Source organism: Ceratotherium simum, chromosome 12 (assembly GCF_057802395.1).
Source record: "Ceratotherium simum simum isolate JZ-2026a chromosome 12, ASM5780239v1, whole genome shotgun sequence".
Lineage (NCBI taxonomy): Eukaryota > Metazoa > Chordata > Mammalia > Perissodactyla > Rhinocerotidae > Ceratotherium > Ceratotherium simum.
This window is the reverse complement of record NC_141911.1, coordinates 11,655,890-11,675,986: the sequence shown is the minus strand read 5'-3', so window position 1 is coordinate 11,675,986 and position 20,097 is coordinate 11,655,890. Positions and strand designations below refer to the sequence as shown.

Genomic DNA, 20,097 nt, shown 5'->3' with positions numbered 1-20,097 from the left:
CCACTCCAGACAGGCCTGGGCTTCCCTGTGGTGGACAGAAACGTCACCTCACACGCCACCACCCCTGGTGCAGCAGGTGCCCATAGAGAGTGGGCTGCTGTCTCTCTAACACCCATTGTCGCTTGGAGGTATTTATTAATTGTTTGGAAATAATTGGTTTCTTGCAACAGCAGGAGGAAAGGGGAGGCATGGAGCTTCCAATACCTAAACCTACCTATTTCTGTCAAAAGGGTATTTATTGTATTCTGATCTGAGTGAATAAAAAGACTGGAAGATCCTTGGCATTCCATTTCTTTTGGCTAGTTTCAACTTTTCCCCACATTCACTGTGTATCGGCGTGTTTGATTGAAAGACAAAGGTGCTCTACCTTTAAAGTTTGCTTTTTTCCACAGCCCAGGCCCTTTTCAGCAGAGGTGCTAATAAACAGCAAATTGCCAAAGGGCAAAGAACTAAAAGGAGAAAAACCTAGAAGCAAAGGGTCTGAGTGAAATGGAACAATCAGCACCTAGATAAAGGAGAGCTGGCAGGATTTTAATTATGGAGGTGCAGCGCTCACCCCAGGAGTCTCTGCTAACTTTATCCCATCCTCCCTCCCCCATCTCATACCACCTCCTCACAGGGACTGGGGCCTTTCCCCTGTGAGGGGAAGAGTGCCCCCCCCCATGAAGTCTCTGGAGATGCCCTGTTCCCGCGTAGCCCACAGGCCACTTACAGGTAGGGTGGGGATGAGGTGGAGGGCTCCCAGTAGATGGTACAAGGCACAGCCTTATCAGTAAAGAGTGAATATTTCTCAGTCACTATGTGAGAAATTTGTTTTTACTCCACTTCAAAAGCCCTGAATTTTCATTCTGTCTCTCTCTCTCTCTCTACACACACACACACACACACACCACTCCATATACCACCTTTGTCAGGGACTGTGACATCCTCACGCCAAACTCTTTGAACGAGGCTGCTCAGCAGATATATTATTTGCAATATGCCACAGGATAAGAAAAGCTAAATGTAGTTTGTGTTTTAATCTATGAAAGAGAATTGCTGCTATCTTCAAAAACCTACAGTTTTATTCATAATTGCCCCAAACTGGAAACCACGCAAATGATCCTCAACCGGAGAATAGATAAACAATCAGAGGTACATCCATACAGTGGAATACTACTCAGCAACAAAAAAGAATGAACTGCAATTATACCCAACAACATGAATGAATCTCCAATGCACCAGGGCTGCAAGAAAGAGGCCAGGCTCCAAAGACTAAAAGAATCCATCTATATGACATTCTCACAAAAGCAAAACCCTAGGGACAGAAAACAGATCAGCAGTTGCCAGGCGCAAAGGGTTAGGAGAGAGGTGACTACAAAGCAGGAGGGGAACATTTGGGAGAGTGTCGGAACTATTCCATATCTTCATTGTGGTGCTGGTGACACCATTTGTGTGTTTGTCAAAACTCATAGAACTGTACACTGAAAAGGGCGAATTTATTGTACATAAATTTCACCTCAATAAATCAGATTTTTTAAAAAGCAGGGGGAAAAGAGTATTGCTGAGGCAGGATAAGATTCTTCAGCCCCTATTCTCTCCACACACACGTCCCCAGTCTTTAGTGAGAGTCCACATCCCCAGTACATGTTCAACTCCTGCCTAAAACACTTCAGAAGAGTGACTTATACACAAAAGAAAGCCTTGCATCTCTTTTAAAAGGATCTGGTTTCCAAGGCTGGCCTCCCTATGCTCACCCTTCCGCACGGCCGCAGGAGATCCACAGCGGTCCACCCTGGATGCAGCTCCAGCACCTGTTTGACACACATGCGCTCGTGTTTCACAGCGGGCTGCAGGGAGGGTGACATCCAAGGGAGGGTTATTCTGTTCTCTCCTCCTGAGAGGCCTGGAGCCAGGTAGCAGAAGCTCGGAAATTGCTAAGTCACCCTCAACAACACTGCCACTCCCCAGGCAACTTGCTGGTGGAGAACGGAGAGCCGGGACACCCAGCTGGCCAGAACCCAGTCAGTCAGGGGAGATTGGGCTTTGTCCAGCTCATCCCATGAGGCAAGAGTAAGCCAAGGCCTGGCCTTGAAGGAAAGAGTTTGCCCCTGAGAGTAGGACTGTATTTCCAGATGGACTAAGGGAAAAGCATTTGGTGAAACCTGGCCTTTCCCACACATGATCATATTCAACCCTCACAACAGTTCTGCAGGACAAGTTGTTTTGACTCTGATTCTTACATCAATTTTCATTACGCTCAGCTGCGTTCATGATGTGCACATGGATGGGCTACCACGTGGGCAGACGGGAACCGTAAGGAAACCAGACAAAACCACACTTTGTCTCTGTATTTACAGAAATCATAGTCTGGTGGGCATCTCAGGGGAGTCTGAAAGCCAGGCACTACCTGGGCCAGAGGACAGCTTTGCTACCTTTCCTGTTCAATAAATGTGGGGTGTGTGTGTGTGTGTGTGTGTGTGTGTTTCTACCCCTTCCCAGAGTTGTTGATAATAACATTGTTTCTAACTCCAGTCAAACCACCATGGTAATGGAGGACAAATGAATGTTAAGGTTAACACACACCCATTCGACATTGGCTTTAATCTCATCCTTTCCACTTGAATTAGAACAACAACAATACCAACACTAACAAAACTCCACAAAATATTGCCTTTCCTGTTAGAAACAAAGCAGTTTGGTCTCGTGGATTTCCCTGTTACCCTCATCCTCATCCTTGGAGAGCTTGCTAATTAAGCAGTGAAAGAACCAAAAGGTGGGAAGGGAAAGAAGGAAGTGAAGATGATGCAGGAATCTACAGCTAAGAGAGCATGGTGGCAGGCAACGTTCTGGAAAAAAAGGAAGGGAACCCTGAGGGCCAGGATGGATCTGACCTGACCTCTGGGAGGTAAATCAAGGGCAGCGTTTTGGGCCACAGTCTCCCTCTTATGAAATGAGATTGGACACCATGATCTGAGAGTTTTTTCAGCCTCAATGTCCTCTGAACTTGAATTATTTGAATTCCCTTACACGTGCCACAATTCACATAGCAAACATTTATTGAATGCTTACTATGTGCCAGGCACCATGCAAACTTTGGAGCAATAGGGATAAACACAAGTCTCTACCTTCAAGCAGTTCAGACCAGTGAGGAAAGAGTCCTGCAAACAGACAGCAGAAGAAAGTGCTGGAACAGATAAGTACATGAAGAGGAACACTGTTAACTCCTTGGGGGAAAAGGGTAGGTGGGAGGAGGAAGTAAATGAATTCAAGGAACTGTATTATTTTTATGTGTAGGTGTCTCTGCCCCCGTATACTTCTGCCTCATTTACTGTTCTGTTTCCAGACCTCAGCGCACACACAAACACCCACAAACAGAGGCGGTGACCCAACTTGGGAGCAGGAATTGTGTGGACCTCGCAAAGTTCACGCACTGACAGGCACACCCAGAACCTACAACATGCACGACTTCGCCCATTTCACACATTTGATGCCAAACATACATATCAGTCGTGGGTCCTGCAGAGCGCCAGTGTGGCCGGGCACATGGGCTGGGAGTCGGAGGTCAGAGATGTGGGCACCAGTTTCCATCACCACCCAGTTGTGTGACCGCAGGCATGCCCAGTCCCCAACTCTGTCTCTCAGTTTCCTCATCTGCGAAACGTCCGGGTTGTGCAAGATCACTTCTAAGCTCCCTTACAGCTCCTTAAAAACCAATGAACACATCCTTAAAAGACACTAGGATTAAGAGGTGGAATAAAGTCAAATATTTGTTGATTGATAGAAAAATGCTGCCTCCGAGCCACGCGGGTATGTTCTGGGCTCTATAAAGCCGCCCGGCTCCCCGGTGACCACCGGCCTCTCCCGGGTCCCGCTCTCCGGAGGGGGTGGCCGGCTTCCGGGCCCCGCGAGCCCGCCCCCCGCGCGGGGCGCCCTGCGCCTCGGCCCGCGCCGGCCGGCGTGATGGATGGCCGCGGAGCCGGCGGCCTGTCAGGCCTTATTGATGAGGTGCGCGCTGACGGCCGCCGCGTAACCCGAGGCGGCAGGAGGCGAGCGCGGGGCGGCCGGCGGGCGCAGACTCGGCGGCGCTCGGGGTCAGCCCCCGGCCGGCCGCCCCCACCCCTCCGGCGCGCCCCGGCCCTGCTCCGCGGAGGGGGCGGCGGGCGCGGAAGCGCCTCCCGGGCCTGGCGCCCGGTGCGCGGGCCCCGCTTCCTCCCCGCGGCCGCCTCGCTTCCCGCCCCCGGTCGCCAGCGCCCCTTCCCTCGGGGCCTCGGCCGCGGCCTCGTCCGGGCGCCGGCACCCTCCCTGCGAGGCCCCTCCCCGGCTGGCCCTCCGCTCTCACCCGGGCGGCCGGGTCTCCGCAGGCGGCCGAGGCCGCGGCGACCGGCCGCGCTCCCCCGAGAGAAGAGCCTCCCCCAAGAAGGCGCCGCGCCCTTCGAGGCGGGACTCCGCCGGCAGGAGGATCGAATGCAACACAAATTTAGCAGAAGAGTCAGTTTCACGGGAATCACCCACGCCATAGATGAGAGGAGAAAAATCAGGACACCGGTGCCTATTCCCTTTGAATACAATAGAATTTTAATGTAACGATAGATAAGAAGATGGGTAGACAAAAGTAAATACACCTACATGCAAAGACGGTAAGGTTCCAGGGTTATACTTTTCCTCCGTTTTTATACATTTCTGATTTTCTAATTAAGTATTCGTTTATGATGGCGAAAACGCTTTACTTGTTCTGCTTGAAAAGAGAGGATCGAGCTTAGTTAAACCAAACATCTCCGCTTAATTTTTCCCCCTTCCCCCTTCCTCCATCTTGGTTCTGCCTCGTTTTCCTTCCCGTCCCCCTTCCAGAACGAGAGGAAAGGATGCTGGGCAGTGGTCTGAGCGCCTGACAGGCTGCAGAACAAGGGCAGGTTACCTCAGCCCCTCTGCCCTTCTGGTGAAAGCCCCCAAGGCCACCTTCTTTTTTGGTGACACTAATGTGAGGATCACGAGCATAGTGATGCTCGTGCAAAGCACGAGCAAAGCACTTCAGTTAATGAGAATTAAAGGAGTAAGTCAACACTAGAGACAGCACGGAGCGCTAAGGGGCTCAAGTTTTTTTTTTCTTTGAGTCAAGGGCTAGCCCTGAGAGGTAAAGGGCCCTAATTCTACGTTAGATGTGACCTAAGAACTGGAAAACAGGTAGTCTTTTCTCTGGGGCACAGTAGGGAGAGTGGAGGGAGGGATCCCAGGTTGGTGGTGGCCCCTGAGACTCACTGTAGAATGCAGCTCAAGCAGGGAAGGTTGGGCTCTAGGCAGCAGGTTAGAGTGGTGGAAGCTCATTGATCTGGAAGTCAGGAGTCAGGGGTTCTAATCCTGACTGCCCCCACAGGCAAATCACTTAACTTCTCTAAGCTTTAGTTTCCTGTCTGTAGGATGAAGAGACTGGACCCCTTCCTACAGCAACATTTTGTGACTTTAAGGCTCCCCAAATGGATATCACCAAACCATGCCATTCTGTGCCTCAAATGGTTCTATACCAAGGGGCTCGCTGGTCCTGCACACTGGAAGGGTGGGGATGCCAGCCTCCACGTCTGAACCCAATTTTAGCTACAGACAATGAGTGTGTTCAGTGAGGAACCCAAAATGTGAGGCTGGTGTGAAAGTGTATGGTAAAAGGCTCAGACTTGCAAATGAAAACCTCACTCTATTTACTAGGCAAATGTCTACTGAGTAACAGCTAATACTGGGCACTTACTATGTGCCAGGAATGGAGCCCAGTATGTTGCATGGATTGATTATCTCATTTATATGCTCTCTTCCCCTCATTTTACAGATGAAGTAACTGAGGCACAAAGCTGTTAAGTAACTTGCCCAGCTTAATAGGTGGCAGAGCCAAGATTTACAGGCAAGTAGTTTAATTCCCAAACCCAAATACTGCCACTATGAGCAAAGCATCTGTACTGTGAAGGACATAAAAGGGAAAAACCAAGGGATTTCTTCTCACATTTCCTCCTTAAATTTTTTTAAAATTTTTTAAACTTTCACTCCCAGAATTGATCCCTTTTCCCCTCTGGTTCCACAACCTTTAACATATTGTGTTTCAGTTTAATCTCTCCACATGTCTGCCCGTCTACATACTTCTCTCTCCCAAATTTCAGTCTTCTTGAGGGCAGAAATCTCATGTTTGATATCTTTCTATTTTCCATAGTTTCTAACATGTAGTAGATATTTTTAAAAGTTTGTTGAATTAAATTCAGAAAATTGGAGTTTCCAACTTGTCCTTACACAGTGTAAATTTCTGTCCTTTGTGCCTGAAGACGTAGTATCAGATATGTGGCTGAAACACATGTGCTGTGGTCCCTTCCACCATGTGCAAACACAGCAGCTCACGTGCAGAAATGCCCCATGATGCCTCACCAGCACCTTAGCCCGCATGCCCCTGGCGTCGGGATGACCATGGCCCCGGGTACCTTCGGCCCACTTGCTGGTCATAGGACAGTCTTTCTCTGATGCTGACACTGATGTAGAGCACTGGAATTGTAAGGGACCTCAGGGATTCTGGTCCAATCCACTCATTTAGTAGAGGAGGCAATTAGGACCCAGAAAGGGCTATAGACTTACTCATAGCCACACAGCTATTTTATGGCAGGGCCAGGAATAGGTAACCTGGGACCCTGGTCTTACCCTGCTCTTCCATTTCAACATGCTGCTGTAGGAACTGATATCTCCCCTCTATAAATCTGAATCCCAAGGCCAAGCTTTCCTCACCCTGATGCACTCACTAGGGTGAGAAGATTAGTGATAAGGCAGCACAGAGCTCTGGGGTAGTCTGGGAACCTGGTTAGCGCTGCTGCCCCCACCCTTTGCAGGAAGGTGCAAACAATGACCCTGGCTCAGCCCTGGGTTGGGGGCAGGTGGGGGCAGGAGGATGCAGTAAAGGGTCTTAAGGAATCATAGACATTCAAAACTATAGTCATTCCATGCCCCTCTTAGACTGAGGATAGACCCAGCCAAAGGGGACACTCGGTACATAATACATTTCTAGACTGAATGTCTTCCAGCTATCCTGTAGACTCATAAATATCCCAGCCTTCAAAATAAAGAAAATAAGGCAGCAAAGTGGGGGAGGGGGCCTAGTGGGCAGGGTTCTGGACTTGGTCTTGTTCTGACTCTCATTGTTTCATAGGGTGATCCTGTCTCCCAGTTTATGCCTGCCATCCTGTGTAATTATTAGCAGTACACACAGTCACTCATAATTTCACATAAATTAAATGGTCACTCTCCGTCACTCAAACTTTCTGAGTCTTGGTTTCCCCATCTACCAAGTAAAGGGTTTTGAGTAAACATCTTTCAAGTTCTCTTTTCACTGGAAAATGCTTCAATTTTATGAGTGTAGGGCTCCAGGAGGAGCCTCACATCTTCTTTTGTCTGGGCAGCTGAGAGCAAAGTCGCTTATGGATTGGTGACTTCTCTGTTATTGACTTTGAACTTTGTGCCTGAGGTTCACCATCACCAAACTGGGATTGATTAAAAATAATAATAATAAAATAAACCAGCCCTTCTGAATAACACATGAGAATTCATTAGAGCTCACCTCCCAAATAAGCAAATCATCTGTTAATTTTATGCAAATTCAGCATATGTTTACAAGTATCATCACCGCTATTGGCACCCTGTCAGTCCCCTTCCATCTCTTCACCAGTTTGTTTGTATTTAATATCAAGCTAAATGGAGGACAAGAGATTTTTAGATTCAGTTCTTAATTGGGGCCATCAATTCACTGTCTCGCTTTTTTTCTGCCTGTGACGTTTCCCAACCTTGTTGTCATGACAAAGAAATGTTGGGGACAAGTTTGTGGCAAGGCCACCTCCTCATGTGCTCCTTGTTGTGGCTACTCCAGCAGCCAGGCAGTCTCTCCTTTCCTCCTGTTCCCACACACACATTCCCTTTACGCCCGCTGACTCTGCCAGTTTCAAGTGTGTGTGTTTGTGAGTGTGTGTTTCATTTTGTCACTGCGTTAAGTTTAAAAGGTCCTTGATGGCTGGAATAGTATTTAATAATTCTCTGTATTCCTCACAGTGCCCTGCACACAGTAGGTGTACTCCATACGTACTCAGAAGAATGAATTAGTGATTGCATAAATCTGGAGGACAAATATGGAGTTCTGTATAAGAAATGTGCCCATTCGTGAAACGCAAATAATTTTCCCACACTTACTTTTTCACATTTCAGGAGACCTCAGGCACAGCCACATTGTAAGTGTGTGGCTTTGTAAACCACTTCATTTTTACTGTTTTGATCTCACATGTGTGGGGGCTCTTAAACTGCTATTTGCTTCACTTTATAACTTGCACCTTGGAGAGGCTGGATGATAAATGAGAGATGAATAATTCCTTATTGCTACTTATCTGCCAAATCTATAAACTAGTGTCAGCATTTACTCAGTTGGTTTAAAGCTGTGCCTGGTATACTTATTAACCTGCTTAAAATAAGCCATAAAAATGGGCTTGGTAGGCAGTTGTTTTAACTAATTTTTTAAAATGACATTGGTCATTTTCCACTAACTCATGGGGTGACCTTTGGCAAATCACTTAACCTCCCTGGGCCTCACCTGCAAAATGAAAGGTGGGGAGGGGTGGCTAATCAGTTTTAAGAGCCTTGCAGCTCTGTCATTCCTTGATTCCATGATTTTCAGATGAGTAAATTAAGAGATCCTAATAATACCTATTAGAGAAATTACAAATCAGTTCATGTAGGCTGGCTCATGAATCCTTGGCATATCCCTGGAGGGTGGGGGTTGGGGGGCAGCACTTGGTAGTTAGAGCAGGGCATTTTGAGTTTTATTTTGTTATTTATTAGTGGTGTGACCTTTGGCAATACAACATCTGAGTCTCAGTTTCCTCATCTATAAAATGGGCATACTACTCTAATAATACCCACACTGATTACCCCAGAGGGCAAGCAAATGTGAAGATCAAGATATACGTGAAAGCACTTTGATAAATGGTAGTCATTGTCCTCAATTTACAGATGAGGGGATCAACCGAGGTACTAATAGGTTAATCAGTTTGTAGCAGGGCTAAGGGAAGGATTGTTTGACTTCTCTCATTCTATTTTGATTACATGTGGAAATTATTTAAAAATTATATAAAGATTGAGCACTTAGGATACTTCTCTGGGGACTAGGATATTCAAGACAAATCTGTGCCTGATGAGACATTTCTGGGAATGCTGAATGGCACAGTGATAAGAAAACCAGTCAGTACCTTACTGGCGCACAGACCTAGGAACTCCTAGCTAGTAGAAAATAAAGCATTTTTTGAAGGCTTTGGAAATATGCACCCTTCCCAGCCCTGGTTCTCCTGACTTCTCATACCTCTTGCTTTGGGATGCATCCTGGCCATGCCAAGGGTGCATATGGTCTGCCCAAGGCTTTGAGTTTGATTCCCTTCAGAGATGTGCAGAGAAACTAGTTTTTGCTGAGAATTTTTGCTGTAGAGAATTCAGTTAGCAAAAAACCTAGTTGGTGTCTGGAACGTGCCCTTGTGATAATCATTCTTCAAGACAGTACCTACCACTGTGCCTGTGCAGTGCAGGGGGCTGGCAAGTGTGGCATGAAGATAAATATGGTGCCTGACTGGGCCCTGCTTGCCTCACAGATGGAGAAGGGTGGAGATGAACCGACTCCAGTCTAGAAAAACTCACATTCTGTGGTTCTGCCAAAATTCTACTCATATTCCTTTACCAACAACCAACCAAAGGCTGACCTCAAAGTAAAAAAAAAAAAAAATGTGTAGAGCTTAGAGAAAGAGGATAGGAGTGCTATTTTAAGTCCATATCCCTACTGTACTCAGACTACAATTTTTCATTTGCTAAATGTTTATTTTTGCCAGTTAACAACAATGAAATTGGCCTTTAGCCCAATGTTACTTTCATCTTTTTGATAGAATATGTTACATAAAATTAAAAATTTCAGTACAAGATCTTTTGAAGGTTCCTGAAGTTTATGGTGGGATTTTGTTTCTACTTCTTTTTGTTACCTCTCTCCCCCCAACCCCATTCCACACTCTGCTTACAAAGTGGGAGGAAGGCAGCTTCCATCTTTATAAACGGCGACTTCTTATTTCTCTACAAATTAGAACGATTTCAGTTTCAAACATGGCACTGACATTCATTAATACTTGTCTTATAGTTCACTGGGTCTTCAGTCGAGATCTTAGTGGTTAAGTTTCTTGCTTCCACAAAGGTCTTCCCTTCTGAACACCCTCTCCAGCTTTCTGGCCACCGCTGAAGGTCTGTCTTCCCTCCCCTGCCCAGGTTCCCTCCTCTTCTCCTGGGGTCGGAATAATCAGCTTCTATTTGCAGCTGGACCGGCACCTGACCTTACATTCCACCACATCCTTCTGCTAGCAAAGGGAGTTTTGAGAAGAGGAAAAAGTTACAAGAATTTAGACTATTGTTTTCAATTTCAGAAACACTCAAGGTTGCAAGTTAAATTCTGAGACAATCGGGATGGCTGTGAAAACATTTTCTAAAGAGGGAGGGGGAACCACTTTGTGGAAAAATCACTCCCACCAATTATAAATGTCTCTAGCCAGGAATCAAGAGTTCAGGACTGTTCTTGGAGTTTGAGTCCACTGAGTTTTGGGGACTCTAAAGCTGAATTCTCTAAAATAGATAAGCATTTGTCCTAAGCACAATAGTCATGAATTCTTAGGAAGCGAGACCTGTCTTGGATCTGATCAATCCTCCCCACCCCTCTCAAAATATTTCTTTTTCTAATTTCAAAGAAACAGGAACTCATTGTAGTTCATCTGGAAAATACAGGAAAGTGTAGCAAGGAAAACAAAATCCATCCTTAATCATACCACCCAGAGAGAACCACTGAGAACATGCATGTTCTCTCTTCTCTCTCTCTACCAGTTTCACACTGCAGAGTGTTTTGCAATCTATATTTTTATTTAAAAAAATATGTTATGAGAGATTTCCATATCATTATATATTTAAAGAAAACAGTTTGATGGCTACATTATGGGTTTTGCATAGTTTATGTAAGTAAACTCCTGCTACTCAGAGTTTACGTTATTTTCTGTTTTTCACTACAATAAATAAATGCTCGATGTGTCCTTGTCAAATCCACATAAATTTTGGTAAGTAAAGCATCTTGTAAACCTCTGATTATTTCCTTAGGGTAAATTTCATTACTGGAAAAAGTGGGTCAAAGAATACAAACACTTGTAGGGTTTTGGATACATATTGCCAAATTGCCTTCCAGAAAGGTGGCATCCAAAATTCCCACTAACATCAGCAGCACTCAGTTTTGGGTAGGATAATTTAAAAATATATTTATAAATTTGTCAGGTAAATTTCCACTTCCTATTAGACAAGTTTAATTTCTGAAGCGTTTTGAAGTCACAGGTTAAGAAACAACGCCAAGCAAAACCAAGGGGGACAGCGATGCCCTGCTGAACGAACCATGAACCACACTGTAGAAATTAGGGACTGGGGAGAGGTCCTGTCTGCCCTCTAAGGTTTGTGAGGATTTCAAAATCTAAGAAAAGAAGCACAGACGTCTTAAGTTATTTGCCCAAGATAACATAGCCAGTAAGTAGTGGAGATGAGATTCAAACCACATTATTCTTACACTAGGGTCTAAACTCTTACAGTGCCCCAGGGACAATGTGCACTCAGTATTTCATCAGATCAAAAGTTTCCCGAACATTCTCTATGATGAGCTTATTGTCCAGAAGTTGCCTTTTGTAGCTTTTCAGTTTTCAACTGGCAAATGAGAATTGCTCAGATTATTTCTCAGGGGAAATTTTATCTTTGAAAAAGGTGGCATCCTTAACTATTGAGAAGTATATTCATACATCTCATTTCTGGAATATGCCAGACATAGAAGTGAAATAAATTGCTGGAGGTCACCCAGCCTATAGGCTGGTGCGTTGGGACTAGAATCCAGGCTCTGGAGATTCTTTAGTGCTGCCTATAGTGCTTTCTCTGACCTGGCAGCAAATATCCCCTAAGGAAAGTGAGGAAGGCCAGCTTAACTAAGGCCCACAGTTCCTTCAAGTTTCACAGGGGTTAGTATCCCACAGCTGGGCATCTCCATCCCCTGGGGGAGGCAGAAGGGGAGGTGGCACAGCTGGGTTAGTGGGGCACCTGGGAGTCACAGCAGCATGAGGGGCTTAGCACCTGAGTTTAGGTATGCGCAGGCGGAGACGTCTTCTTCCGGGGAAAGACCTTCCAGTTATGGAGCTACTTGCAAGCGAGAAGCACACGCGGGAGCGATCTTCCCGAGCAAGAAGAGGGTAAAGGCTGGGGCCTCCTTGTGGGCCTTCTGGAAAGGAGATTCCAGCATTGAATGGAAGGCTGGACCAGATAACCTCGAGGGCCATTCCAACTCCTAACGTCTCTGATTTGTATGTCTTAGGGGAAAGAAGTGAGCAGTCACAGGACTGGAATAGTTGATTGAGGGTCCCGCCCCAGTCGCCAGCGTAGCCCTCATCTTGGGCAAATAATTTAACCTGTCAGTACAAGGCACAATGCCTGGTGCAGAGTAAAGCTTTGTAAATGTTTGCTGAATGAATGAATGAATGAATGGGTGGGTGGGTGGATTTAAGTCTCCCAAGTCCCAAGGAATACCGGTGAAATTTGGAATCTTACAGTGCCCTTTGATTGGTGTGGAGTTTGAATGAGACAATGTAAAATACATTGAACAACTTAAAAGAAAATGTGACCCACCCAAACCCAAAGGGATTCTAATTCGTCTTCACACTGACAATGGGTGGAATGATAATTTACTGGCATCAGGAAGCATACTACGCAGTGGTGAGTTTTGAGTCCACACAAAACTCTGTCTCATTAATCCCCCCGCCGCCAATGGGGCAGCTCAGCGCCTCCCAGGGCCGGGTGGGGCAGGCCAGCCCGCGTCCTTCCCTCCTCCCCCGCCCCGGGTAAATGCCGAGGTCTAATGGATTGTTCATACTGCTGTCCAGATTAGATAGCGAGCCCCTCCGTTATCGCGGCTGGAGCAAACCCGAGCGGCCACCACGCTGAGAGCTTTCTAAGACAGCCGCGCGAAGCCTAGGGAGGCTAAGGGCAGCGAGAGCAGAGAGCTGCTGACAAATCCTGAGGCCCAAGGCTCTTTCCACCTAGCGCCTCCTCGCAGAACATGCTCTGAACCCTAAATCCTCCCCGCTCTCCCACAGCATTTAACGAAGCAGGTATCTTCTGAATTCTGGGGAGTAATTCTAAGACAGTAACTCGTAGATTCTGCTTGTCATCCTTCGAGAAGCTAGAACACTTTGAGGAGCCCCCTTAGTAACCAAGAGGTGCTTTTGCACCAACAGGGGCTACCACATCCGACTAGTAGGGTCGCATCTTTCCTTTCCTAATTTTTGGTTGTTCTTGAATCACTGCAGAGGAAGCATAGCTGACTTTCTGACCTCCGTGCTGAACTCCCCATGGTCAAGTTTTTACCTGTTAATGACCCTGTTTCTTAAAAAAAACTTTCTTTAAAGTTTTCTTTAACTTTCTTAAAGAAATAAAACTTAAGTTTTTTTTCTCATGAGCTATTTTGTGGTCTCCAGTCATTGTCTGAAAGCAAACAGGATCTACTATCAGCACTGTTATAGAAATAAAATTTTCATGTATGCTCTAACAACAAATTCTACATAAAACAAATAAAAAACCCTCAAAATCATTATTTATCTACAAGGAGAGACTAATTGTTCTATCATTATTATGATAGAACTACTGTGATATAACAGAAAGCAAATAAAATCCTAGCTGGCGAACAACAGAAAGTTATCTATTTATAGCCTATCAATTTCCTGTTAAATCTTTGGAGTTAGTGAAAAGTTCTAATAAACGGTGTGGCAGGCCAAATCACCTGGCTCAGTATTACACGTTTCCACAACACTAAAAAAAAAAACAAAACAAAAAAACCCTGCACTATGTATTTGAGTGAATAAATCTTGTCAGACATCCACTCAGCTGCTGAAAAATGGTTTTGTAGTGTGCTATTTATTTAGAGGTGGAAATTTAAGAAATTTCTTAAGGGCAAACAAAACAGCTACTGTGTAGTTTAATATTCAGAAATTAAAATAATTTGCCAACAGGAAGCTTCTGAATCATTGAACAAGACATTTTATAGAGTAACTTCTGCATGTAAGCAGTAAACCTGAATTAATAAAAACGAATTTATTATGAGGGGTACGGGTCTTGATTGGGATGAAAAAAGACCAAGCCAGACGCAGAGGAAATTTTAGAGGTGGAGTATGTGTCTGGGAGCATCCTGCAGTCGCTAAAATCAGCCAGGTCTGCAGCTGGCCAAGAACCAGGGCAAAATAGGAAAACTCACAGGTAGAAAAGAAGAGCAAGTTACACAGATAAAGAACAAAGTAAGGGGAAAGGATTTTGATTGAGCAAGAAAAAGAAACTCTGGAACTGAATTAGAAAGAGGAGAATGAGAAATGGAGAGAAAGAGAGAGAGAGAGATGAACAAGGGAAAGCAGAAAACAAGTTAAGAAGACAATACTAAACGAATAAAGAAATCCTAAGAAGGGCGAGTAGAGTGGGTGAGGGAGAAACAACACATCTCAGTATCTGAAGAAAAAGCAGCAGCCATTCCAACCCCTGCCTAACGCCGACCCTGGTGAACACCGCACCCGGCGCCTAGACACTGGCTCCCTGGTGCGGGCATCTGCGCGGGGACTGCAGTTACTGCCCCCGGGTTTATCCACATGGGGTATTGGAAGGGTGTGCCAGGAGTTTTTCTAAGAGCAGGAGGCGCACCGCGGAATGGTCGAGTTTCGGGCGCGGGCTGAGAAGTGATTCAAGACAGTGTCCTTCCCCAGAACCTCAGCGTGCCCAGCCTGCGAATCCGGTTGCTCCTCCACAAGCCCCAAGTCCAGAAGCTGCGCGAAATCTCTACCTCCAGCCTCCACGCCGCCCGGGACCGTGCCTGAAATATGAAGGCTCTTCCGGTGGGGCTGAGGGAAACTACCTGAATCCAGTCTCCATGGGCACTAAGCCCGCGAACCCGGGGTGCCGTCTATGCGCCTCAATAACCCTCCAAACCCGATCCAAGAAAGGATTGATCCAGTGCCTCGCGGACTGGAGTCTGGGGTTGGATGCGACCCTCGACTCTAGTGTGGGAGGTGTCTCTCCGCAAGAGGATACTGACATGCAAACAGCCCAACTGGGGGTTGGTGTGTGTGGGTGTGTAAGAATAACCGTTTTGATGAAACTCCTACTATGATTCTTGGCCTGTTTAGGGACCTCAAGTGGGCAGTGGCGAATGGAAAGACACCAAGGGGGACCAAGCTTCGCTGCGCGCCTCTCTGCCCTGACCGTGGGGCAGTGGCATTGGCGTGAGCAGGTCCATGGTCCCGCCAGCGCCCTGCACAAGGAGAGGGGAGCGCAGGCGGCGGGCGGAAGCCCTGCCAGCCTTCTCCTCCGCGCCTCAGGCCATCCTTGCGTCCAGCGTCCCGCGGACTCTGAGCTCCCCAAAGGGAGCTCCTGAGCAGAGGGCAACCCGGGAAGTGTTCTGAGCAGCGCTAGGTCCAGGCCCGAGGTCACAATCCTGACCGGCTCGGACCTTACTGCCTGGGCCTGGGCTTTCTCGCTCACCAGCCCTGCGCTCGGGACGCTCAGTCCCGCCGGGATCCTGGGGCCGGAGACGCGACCCTGAAGAGCTCGGGCACGACACCGGTCCGAGGTGACCTGGCCCACGTGGCGCCATATCGGTTAAAATGCGTTCAACCCAATCCAGCCTTGGCCTTGCCAGGAATAGAAATGATGAGAGGGAGCTCCGTGGCCTCGTGGGCTGAGCGCGGGAAAGCGGCAAAGAACTCAAGGGGTCTGCTTGTTTATTTGCAAGGATCCTCTGGTTCTAGGGTTTTTGTCGCGCGGGTCGGCTGGGACCCTCTGACCCTCCCGTTGCTCCCTCTCCACCACCACCTCGTCCCCCACCTGGCCACGCGGGCTTGGCACTGACAGCTCAGCTGCAGGGACCAGAGATTCGGACGTTAAACGGCCCAAAACACCCTCTCCGAGAGCAGCGTTCTTTCAGGCTTCCATTGCCCAGTATTCTGCGCCCGCTGCATACATCTCATGGGTTCTCTCTTGGGAAGATCTCTGATGAGGAGTCGTTTAGCAACCGGTTTGAGCCCCTTTGCAGGGGACCCCGGCGACGCAACTTTGGGCAGAGTAACTTCTCCCAATCTTTCTTCTGGTTACGCGAGGAGTGGGAGAAACACCTCGATGTAAAATGAAGTTGTAATCTTTTAAGCGCCTTACAAAAGGGATTAAAATTAATTACTAATTATTACTACTGCTATCCTCTTCCTAACTTTTCTTATTTTGGGACAATTCTCTGCCTCTTTGAGGGGTCCCTGAAGCTTTATTGAATGTTCCTATTATTTGGGAGTCTCCATCCCCCTCCTCCGTCCTTTAAAAAAATGTGACTTTCGTTCCCTTCTCTAAACTCTCAGCAGGGTTAGGACTGTTCGCCCAGGACCTGGCGCATTGAGGCCTCCCCAGGACACTTTTAAGGTCGCTGTTACTCCCGCCAGGCTGCCGCGGGGACCCCACGCAGCCCGCCCGCTCCGGCTCCCTCTCCCGGGCTGCGCGCCCCGAACCGCGGCCCAGGCCTCCGGCCCGCGCCGGGATTTAAAACTCGTCCGTCCTCGGTTCCTTTTCATTTCGCCGACAGCCTTGACAGCCTTGACTCCTCTCTTCCCTTCCAGCCCCTGTCCTTTCCGACCGTCCGCCAGAGCCTGACGCCGCCCGGTTTATTGACCTTAGATCGGCTTCGGGGCTTTATCAGACCGGCGGGGGCGTCCCGCGGCGCACGCCCCCTTCCCCACTGTGGCACGGCGGGAGCCCCTTTTAAGCTTTTCTAGAAACCTCTCCTTCCTGCCGCATCCCCGACTCAGCTCGGAGAACCGACAGAAAAATTGCCAGAATTCGCGTGATCGTGGAAAGAACCCAGGCAGGGCCTTCAGGGCCGCGGACATTTTCCTGTGCCGCCCCTTTATCTAGATAATGCAGGTGAAAGTGCCTCCCTCCCCCGCAATTATTCGGATAATTGTCTCGAATCTCCACTTGGTGCTGTGTTTAGACAGTTGGAGATTGATCGCTTGAATTTCTTCAGTCTCTGGGCTGCCCCAGCCAATCCCCTCCTGTCTACTGTCCCTAGCCCTGAAACATCTCTGGACTTACACATGCAAACTATAATATTCTGTCCTATAAATCACTTGGCAAATATAACGAGGCATTAGAAAGTCATTTGAAATGGATATTTTATTGGGCTTGAGAAATAGAACAGGGATAAAGAGCAACTTATTAACATTTCCTCAACACCAACCAGGCAAAACTGTTTAAGATTTCCGCCCTCCCTGCCAATTGAACCGGCCAATGCAAAATCACCTTTAGAGACAAATTGTTTAGAAAAAGAGGAAATGTCTATGTCACTAAAAATGAACTCTAATGAATTCTGTAAAAAAAGTTCAAAAAGTGGGACTTTCAAATATCCTTTTACTCTAGGGTGATTTATCCAAGTAAGACTAGCAGAAACAAAACACTTATGACTCCTACCACTAACAAATAAACCAAACCAATTTTGTGATGATAAATCATGGAACTCTAGCAGCCTTTCACAGATAGGTTTTCCCTCAGTTCAGATCGGCACTTCCCAGATTTTGCCCTGCTGAAAACCTTTCAGTTTCCCTTAATTTTGGAGAACATGCAGAGGAGTGAGAACATCAGCACTGGGCAAACATGAGGAGGGGTGGCGGAACCAGATTTGGCCAGGGGAAAGATATGTAAAGCAGATGAGTGTGAGTTTTGAGACAGCTTTTGAATTCATCCCACTGGGAGCCGGCAGGGCTGCGGGAGAGGAAACAGGCCAGAGGGAACAGTCTTCCACTCTCTACTTTGCAGAGCTAATATTTGTAGTGAATGTACAGACATCAAGAGCTTTGCACTAAATCCTACTGAATTCCAGAAGAGCACTTGCTTAGTCCTCCTAAGGCTACAAGAGTTAGAATATGCCATTGTATGTTTGCAACCTTTGGGCAAGCAGAGGACGCACAGACAGCCTGGCTGGTTTCAGACTCTCCCAGAGCCGTGGCCGTTAAGCAACGCTTCACTCTGAACTCAGAGTCTCTTCATTCTCCACCTGTGTCCTCTCAAAGCTGCCCCTCTGTCTTTACCTTTGTCTCTCCTTTTCTTTTGGACTCAGCCCTTTTCTCAGCTACAAATAAGATTCAAAGCTCATTTACCCCAACTCTGGATTTATAAGAAGCAGAGGTAATTTTGATCTGTGTGTAAAAGCATATGCAACCAAGCTCTTCAAAGCACGCAGTGGGCTCGGGGAAGGAAAAGGCAATTACTGCGGTACACCTGCAAGACCCATCCCCATCTGGCTGGCTCCAGAATAAATGAAAAATTAAATGCCACACCAGGCCTAGCTGACCCTTGGCCCGTGAATAGGCAAAGAAAAGTATTAGCTCTTGATGGCCCTGAGGCCTGTTCACTGACTCACTGGTGAAGCCAACGGGAAACACTGGGGAGACTTTCTGCCCTGAAAGCATACCAGGCAGGTCTGACGTGGGTCAGGAAGGAGTCTCCTAAGCTTTCCAACGGGGTTCTCAAGACAGACTGTCAGCAGCAGGGACCCGGGGGAAAGCCAGGCAATCTGGGTGTGTTGGAGGCAGCAAAGGCAAGAGGCCCGGGGGCACCTGGTCAGACCCTTTTGATTTTTTGTGTGCTGTATATTTATTTGTTTTTTCTCAAGAGACTGACCATCTCCATTGATTTCTGATTGTTGGAGTGGGAAGCTGAACCGGGAAACAGAGAAACTAAAATGTCACCCAGTTGTGAGAAAGAGAAACAGAGAGAAAATGAACCAGAGAGAGGAAGTGGGAAAGGAAGCCTTGCCTCTGTGGCTTGGCCTGTGAAGACTTTCATCCTTTCTTCCTCTCCCCCAAGGTCTGAGAGCCACTTGCACATCCTCCATCGCATACTGGCTAGTGTTTCCCTCCCCTCTTTCCCTCACCTCCTTTCTGCCCACAGTCTGATATTCAGCGGGATCCCCACCGACCTTCTATTCCTCCAGCCCCGTGGCTCCCGGCCTCCCTGGCCTTCCTCCTCGGCTCCCTCTGTGCATCTCCCTCTCTGCCCTGTTGGAGTGGTCACCAGGGGGACCAGGAGGCGACTCACCCACAGTGGGCGCGTGTCCCTGTGGCTCCTCACGGCCTGGTGTGAGGCAGTCTCTCAAGGACAGTCTCAGTCCCTCAGTGGCAGGGATTCCAGGCTGTTCTCAGCGGGGTGGGAGGGAGGCGTTGTGAGCTGCGTCTCCCAGCTCCCTCAGAGCTCCCAGCTTTCCCCTCGGAATTAGATAACAGGAAAAATAGATAAGAGAAGTGGTTCATTAATTCAGCAAGCCCTTTTTTTTTGGTATGTGTACAACTGGAAGGAAGCCCTGTTGGACATTTTTTTTTAAAGTCAATGTTCACAAAGTTCCAGAGATCCTTCTGAAAGGTCACTCAGAAAGACCTGAGATCCACAGGAAACAAACCTAAGGAATCACCATTCGTGGGGAGAAATGCTGACTTCACAGCATGTGGCTTCTTTACCCCAAGTATCTCTCAGACACTAGTTCTGCCTTTCGGATGAGTGAGGAGGCCTGCTTTGTGGTATTTGCTTGAGTCGTGCAGTTGTCCTCTGAGAGTAGAAATAATAATAACGGCAGTATTACTCTTCTTAGTATGGCAATGAAAAATAATAGATTTTCAAAGCACTTGCTCGTGTAGTATTTTCTGGGCTTCTCACAAGAGGAGCAGGTAGGCAGATTATATAATACTAAGAGATAATTGAGACAATTGAGCTCAGGGAGTTTAGGAACATGCCTGTGGTCCAGTCACATAGCAAGGAAGGAGGTGGAACCCATATTGGGTTCCAGATCAACTGATTCCTAATCCAGGAATAAAGAGATCAATGGATTCTTAGAATTGGCAGATACCTCAGAATTCCCATCTCCTGCCCAGAGCAGGAATCTCCTGTGAGGTGATTATTCATACTCTATCTGAATACTCCTGGTGATAGGGAGCCATCATTCTACAT

At 47.4% G+C, this 20,097-nt stretch overlaps 1 protein-coding gene across 1 annotated transcript in view; it reads right to left on the bottom strand.

Annotated features, from left to right (window-relative positions):
• The window catches only part of GATA4 (GATA binding protein 4), a 79,595-nt gene extending 60,300 nt beyond the window's left edge, over window positions 1–19,295 (bottom strand). Inside the window, exon 1 of the mRNA XM_087437401.1 lies at window positions 19,195–19,295. The gene's annotated coding sequence lies outside the window, so the exon portion shown is untranslated. The remainder of the gene's footprint in view (window positions 1–19,194) is intronic.
• Between the last annotated feature and the right edge of the window lie 802 nt (window positions 19,296–20,097).